A 6,848-nucleotide genomic window follows, 5' to 3' on the forward strand; every position below is an offset into this window, starting at 1 on the left:
TTTCATTTCAAAATTATAATTTATTCCCTAATGTTTCATATCAAAATGAAGAATGACGTCAGAGTACTAATAACATGTTCAGCGGCAGACTCCACCCAGATAAGTTAATGGAATCATTTTCTTTTATAAAACAGAAATGAAAAGAAAATGCATATTAGATCTTCTCTTATGACTTTCCCTAGCGAGTGACACTTCCAAAAAAACACTTGATGTCAATGAGTCTGCAACATGATTCAACCCTTAAATATGGGTAGATAATAAGAATACGACGAAGTTTAAAACACAGACCTTTAAGATAGAGCAACCAAGTATCTAAGCACTACCAATAGCAAGATAGAGCTTTAATACTCTTCACTAAGAATATAATGAAGTTTAAAAAACTGACCTTCTATGTGGTTTTGCCAGATTATAATAGTATAAGGCCTTATACTTGATTTCGATTTTATAACAGACTGTCACTGGTGATTTGTCACTAGACTGACCATCTTTCGAATGGGATCCTCCAAGAGAAAGTAAATGACTCAAAGTAGCCCTTAATCTCCTTGCTTATCAACTACAGAAGAAGGTGATGAAGTTAAGAAATTTTGACGTGTACACAAGATTAGCAAAGAAAACATGAAAACATATATATATATAAAATTTCTAGAGTAAGCAATTCATTCATGAGCAGATTGCACAGTGTCATATAATTTAAAATGACTATGGAAACATAAAATAAGCTAATACACAAAAGGTCTGTTTGTCCTTTCTAGCAAACAACTCGTGCCAACAAACTATAAAAGGAGTGTTTGCGAGCAAGGATTAAGTTGCTCCGTATCAGTTTATATGTGAGCAATATCAAATCGTATTTGGGTCATTGGTCACTTGAAAAGTGCAGAGAATTTGTGGAAAATGAGATCATATCCCCTAGGTGGACAAGACCCACGCTAGTTAACTCACAATATATTGGGCATTACCTTTCTTAGTTTATTTCCAATTACAACTACCGTAGGCAGCTAAAATTAAAATATGGTACCAGACATGCCCAAAAATAAATCAAAAGTCTCATACACAAGATGCATCAAAACTCCGTTATAAGTTGCTCTTTCCATTCAACAAACAATGGAACCATATTTAATATAAAATCAGGAACTACAAGCAAAGATCTTATTAGAAATCTTTCTGCAAAGGCACATTGGTATTCCAAGTTAAATCGTCATTCTGTATTTTACTAACAACTTTGCAGTGGACAGCCAGCAAGGATAGAGGGTTGCACTCACCAGGAAATCATGGTGATGAATTGGTTTAAATAAAATTATTCTATGATCCCACATAATCAAAACATCAAGCACCATAAGTTCTTTTTTTCCTTTTGTTTAGTTCATTCATTTTGATATTGGATAAGAGCATAATAGTAACCTACTAATTTTAAGCTAGATCAAAGCCGACATTCAAACGGCTTAAAACCGTTTTCATTTAGAAAGGGTTTAAGACTGTTTTAAACACTCATTTGCCATTTTAGAAGTGAGTATGTGCAAAGTGGATGTATGTGACGGATTCATCAAGAGAAGATTACCTCCTAAGAGGGTTTACTCTTTAGCTTTATTGTCATCAAAGAAAAGAAGAAAACACATATCTAGTCTAGAAAGTTAAATTTGCAAGAAAACTAAATTAATGTAAAGCAATTATATTATGAAATTTAAATTGTATGAAGGCAAATAAAAGCAAAGTATCATAATTTAATGCTCTCAAGGAGCTTATTGAGGACTTATTGGGGAGATAACCTCTAGGAGGGATTACTCTCTCCCCTAAGTCTCTAGACTAAAGATTTAGGAAACTACATTAGAAAGCATGAAATTAAAATTATAAAGAGAAAAACACTTAAAATAAAGAGAAGTGCGTGATAAGAAAGGGATATTAGAGGGGGAGAATGAAGGGCTTAACCCCACCTTAGTCTTCGTTTTCTTTTTCTTGATTTTTTTCTTCTATGAAATTTAGGAGAGGTTTGAGAGAATAAAGAGGCTTAATAGAATAATGAGGGATTTGGGCAGAATTTTGGATTATCAGATGAGTTCCTCCATTTATTTAGGAAGGGACTCTTATATATAGGATTTTGAAAGACCCTTGAGGATAAATTGGTCATAATCTTCAACTTCTCATTAATTTCACCAAAACATTCATGAAAAATCACAATTACTCTTTATTTCCTTGGCCTTGATAGTCTTTCACTCACCTATGGGTCTTACCAATCATGATCATCTATAAGTACGATCGTAAAAGCCAATAATTTCTAGATAATTCTTTGGGAATGGTGGAGTAGTCTTAAACCTTAGGCTTTGGGTCAATTGTGAAGGAATCAAATCAAATGACATGTAATTATGTGAAGGATTTTTGTCTTATTTAATCACTTTCCTTATGAGAGTCTCCAACAAACTAGGGATTAAAGGGTCATTAGGCATAAATTCTAGAGACTTCTCTAAGGTGGACAAAAATACCATAGGCTTTGAAAGATAGTCAAATTACATTGAATGCCATGGAATCTCTTTAATCTTTGAAAAATGTTAGAAGGGTAAAAGAGGGATTTATTTTCGATGAATCTCAACAAACCAATGTTAGAGGAGGTAATTGGCCTTATGTGGGGACCAAGTAAGACCTTGGGTCAAGATTAAGAGAATGAGTGGTTTACTAAAAGACCCTAGGTGGAAGAAATTATGAGGGTTTTAACATGAGTAGAAGTGAAATTAAGATGGGATTTCTCGGAGAATAAGTCACTAAGAGAAGTAGGTAAGGAGTCATTTTTCTTAAGAAAATTCGAGTGCACATGGGTTTTAAACTATTCTAACTTTCTTTGCTAAACTCAAAGTTTGGCCAAGCTAAATTAATCCTTGGCAGAATTTCAAGTTCAACCAGGCTTAAATTAAGCTTGACTAAACCTTAAGTTCAACCAATCTTAAATTAACTTGGTTGAACCTCTCCAAATTACTGAGTCCTTATATGCTTGATCTTCTAACTTTAAACTATGTCGGAAAATTTTCATATCGAGTTCATTCTTAGAAGGTTCTAATGCTCTCCAAATTTATAACGATTATTTAACATTAATATAGTTATTTGAACCTAATTAATTTTAATTTTAATTTTGTTATTGTATGTGTGAAAGGCAATGTAAGAGGAAGCCTAGAAAGTGGAATTTTAATGAAGAAAAACTTGTATAATGAAGGAAAAAAGAATTTTGAAGAAATACATGAGCCGAAGATAGAAAGAAAAAAACAGAGAAAAGTCTTGAGAAAGATTTCATATTCTCTCCCACGTACAAGCTCTTCTTAACCTCTTTTTCTCTCTACTCTCCATATTTTTGTCTATTTTCCTTTCTTCTATCTCTCCCACATTTCTACTATATCCTCTCATGTTTCTCTTTCCTCCCTCTCTTCTACACGTCTCCCACAATCTTCCTAATGATTTTCTCTTTCTGATCCCAATTTATTCTCCCTTTTTCTCTCTTCCTTATTCAACGATCTTCTCTCTATATTTTTTTCTCACACAATCTCTATCCTCCACATACCACATGTATTCTCTCTTTTCTTTCTCTAGTTAATCTCTTTCCTTCTATTTTAAAAAACACTCCAACCCTAATTGAAGTCTTCCTATTTCCTTGCTTCCCTATAATCATTATCTTCTTGTTGGACTCTCCCAATTTTCATTTTCACCTTTTTTTCTTTAAATATTTCATATTTTTCTTTGTTCTATAAAAAGTTTAACCATCAAGAAGGAAAAGTGAAAGAGTGAAGAGACATTTGTCGTGAAGACGTAATTGGGTTGTATTCACATTCTCCCTCTTTATTTATTTATTTATTTATTTTAGTCGATAGAAAGAATAATATATTTGACTAGAGTTTTTTCCTTTTCTTTTAGTGAGAGAAGAAATCAGAAAGAATAGAAAAACTACTCAAAGATTCATTACACTTATAATGTAATACTACAATAATTGAAATATGTAGGAATTCTCATTTTTTTTTTGTATTATTTTATTTCCTTGTCATTAATTAAAGAAATCATCTAACACCCTTTTAGGATTTCGTTAGGATCTAGTCGGTATTGTTGGGATTTCATCGTCTACTCATAAAAAAAAAATGGTAAAAAGATAATTAATAGTTTTTTTAGTATTATAGTTCCATCATAATTGGCTTAATTGTCATGTTTGTAATCCATTGTCTTCTCCTGAGTCACCAGGGTTGTGACCAGCTGCCTTATCTGATCACAAACAAAGACTTGAGATTTCGTACTAGACTTTTGGCTAAATTATTTTAGAACTAATCATTTTTTTTTAGTGAAAGAGGGTAAGGAAATTACATGCACACTTCCACGGTAGGTCAAAAAATAGAAGAGATAAGCTTAGAAAACTATGCAAGAAAGGAAAGTTCATGCACTCTCTTCTCACGGTATGTTATTAATTTTCTTATATTGCTCACAAAGAAAAAGAAAAAAAAAATTCTTTGTGAAAAAAGGCATTGCTTGCCAAATTTGTGGATCTTTGCTCTATGGTAATATCTTCTCTCATTTTTTATATTTTGTTCTTTCTTAGACGTGTGCATTTATTGTGTGATTTCTTGAATTTTCTTCTAAGTTTGATTTCTACTTTTTTATTTGCATGATCTCGTAGAAATGTGGTGGAAAAATAGATGTTTACATATTTTTACTTAAAAATATCTATTTTTTTTAAGTGTTTGTAAATTAAATATATTTTTGTTTGGCATGTCCGAGTTGATTCATTAGTTTTTGACTTGGCCCGATTTTGTGGACACTTGAGTCAAGTTGAGTTTTCGAGTTCTAAAACTATGGTTAACATATTGTAAGTAGGCTTGATGGGCACACTAATTGCATAGAAAACCCCTAATCTAGGTTGGGTTCATTCACACACTGGAGTTTCCAGGCAGCTCGCTCCTCTTGTATTGTTAAGATGTTTGTCTTTTCATAACAGTCTATTAAGTATTCACGCATATACTTCTTTTGTAGAGTTAGATAGCCACCCCTGTTGAAGAATTATGTATTTATCTTTTTACTTATATGATAGCTTTCAATTTTTCAACTTGACTCAACTCGGTGGACATTTGAGTCGAGTTGAATTTTCGAGTTTTAAAAGCATGGTTAACATATGTACTCAAATCCAAGGTTGGGTTAGTGGAGAAAAATCCTTCAAATTAGGGAAGATGAACATTTGAGGCACCATGAGAGAGAAAGAGAGGTATTATGATTTATGATCAATCAAACACAATCTAGTACGCATAAACTATTTTTTAACCAACACCCCCACCTAAAAGTAACAAAATATATATATATATATATATATATATATATATATATATATATATAGGGAAATGTTCACCACCCTAAGTTTTACCACACACTTTAACAAACGTTTTTTGTCCTACATGGGTTAGAAGTTTTGGAATGAGCTGATTTTTGGTGAGGATGATCTCTATGATTAGAAGATCATCCTCCCCAAAAATCAGCCCATTCCGAAATGTTTAGCCCCATGTTTACACGTTGAAAAATCGTGGACCGTCCATTTTTTGTAAATCATTTTGATGGGGTTCGAAGTTTTGGAATGAGCTGATTTTTGGTGAGGATGATCTCCTCACCATAGAGATCATCCTCACCAAAAATCAGCTCATTCCGAAACTTCTAACCCATGCAATACAAAACGCGTTTGTTAAAGTGTGTGGTAAAACTAAGGGTGCCGAACGGGACCCATATATATATATATATATATATATATATATATATATAATATATATATATAGGGTCCCGTTCGGCACCCTAAGTTTTACCACACACTTTAACAACGCGTTTTATCCTACATGGGTTAGAAGTTTCGGAATGGGCTGATTTTTGGTGAGGATGATCTCTATGGTGAGGAGATCATCCTCACCAAAAATCAGCTCATTCCAAAACTTCTAACCCCATCAAAAATGATTTACAAAAAATGGACGGTCCACGATTTTCAACTTGTAAACATGGGGCTAAACATTTCGGAATGAGCTGATTTTTGGGGAGGATGATCTTCTAATCATAGAGATCATCCTCACCAAAAATCAGCCCATTCCAAAACTTCTAACCCATGTAGGACAAAAAACGTTTGTTAAAGTGTGTGGTAAAACTTAGGGTGCACATTTCCCATATATATATATATATATATAAGATAATACTAATGTCCAAGACCTCATGGGCATAGTCATCAAGTCAGGATTTGAGAATAAGTTGTCAAGGGGAAATTTTGGTAAAAATCGGAAAAAAAAAATCGAGAAAAAAATCAAACTAGTAGGTTAGGGCTATGTAATCATTACTTCTAGCGAGTGTTTATTTTTATTTTTATGGATAGGTATTCCTAATTCTAACGGGTGTTCTCATATTGTATCATCAAGTTCCATATTAAAGTAGAATGATATCATCAAGAATTCTTATATTAATATCATTTACGCGTTCACAACAAATAACCATAGATCCGCAACACATTCAAGTTTATACTATTCAAAAAAAAAAAAAATCACAATCATGATTTTGAATTAGGATTCATTAACAGGTCAAAAACATCAAATCAATGTCATTCTCATTTGCATCTTCATTATTTTACGCATTATTCGTGAAGTTTGTGATTTAATCATGAAATTTGTAAAAGTCGTGTATTATTAAAAAAAAGTTGTGATTAAATTAGTGAAGGAAAAAGTCACGATTTAATCATGATTTTTTCAATAAGTCGGAGACTTTTGTGACTATGCTCATGGTGATGTTAACATTCTCTACTACTTCTTTTTTTCAATAATACCTCTATCCATTTTTGTCTTTTAATGAAAAAGATAAGAGTATATTAATTT

Source organism: Akebia trifoliata, chromosome 8 (genome assembly GCF_017979445.1).
Source record: "Akebia trifoliata isolate Shusen 1 chromosome 8, ASM1797944v1, whole genome shotgun sequence".
Classification (NCBI taxonomy): Eukaryota; Viridiplantae; Streptophyta; class Magnoliopsida; order Ranunculales; family Lardizabalaceae; genus Akebia; species Akebia trifoliata.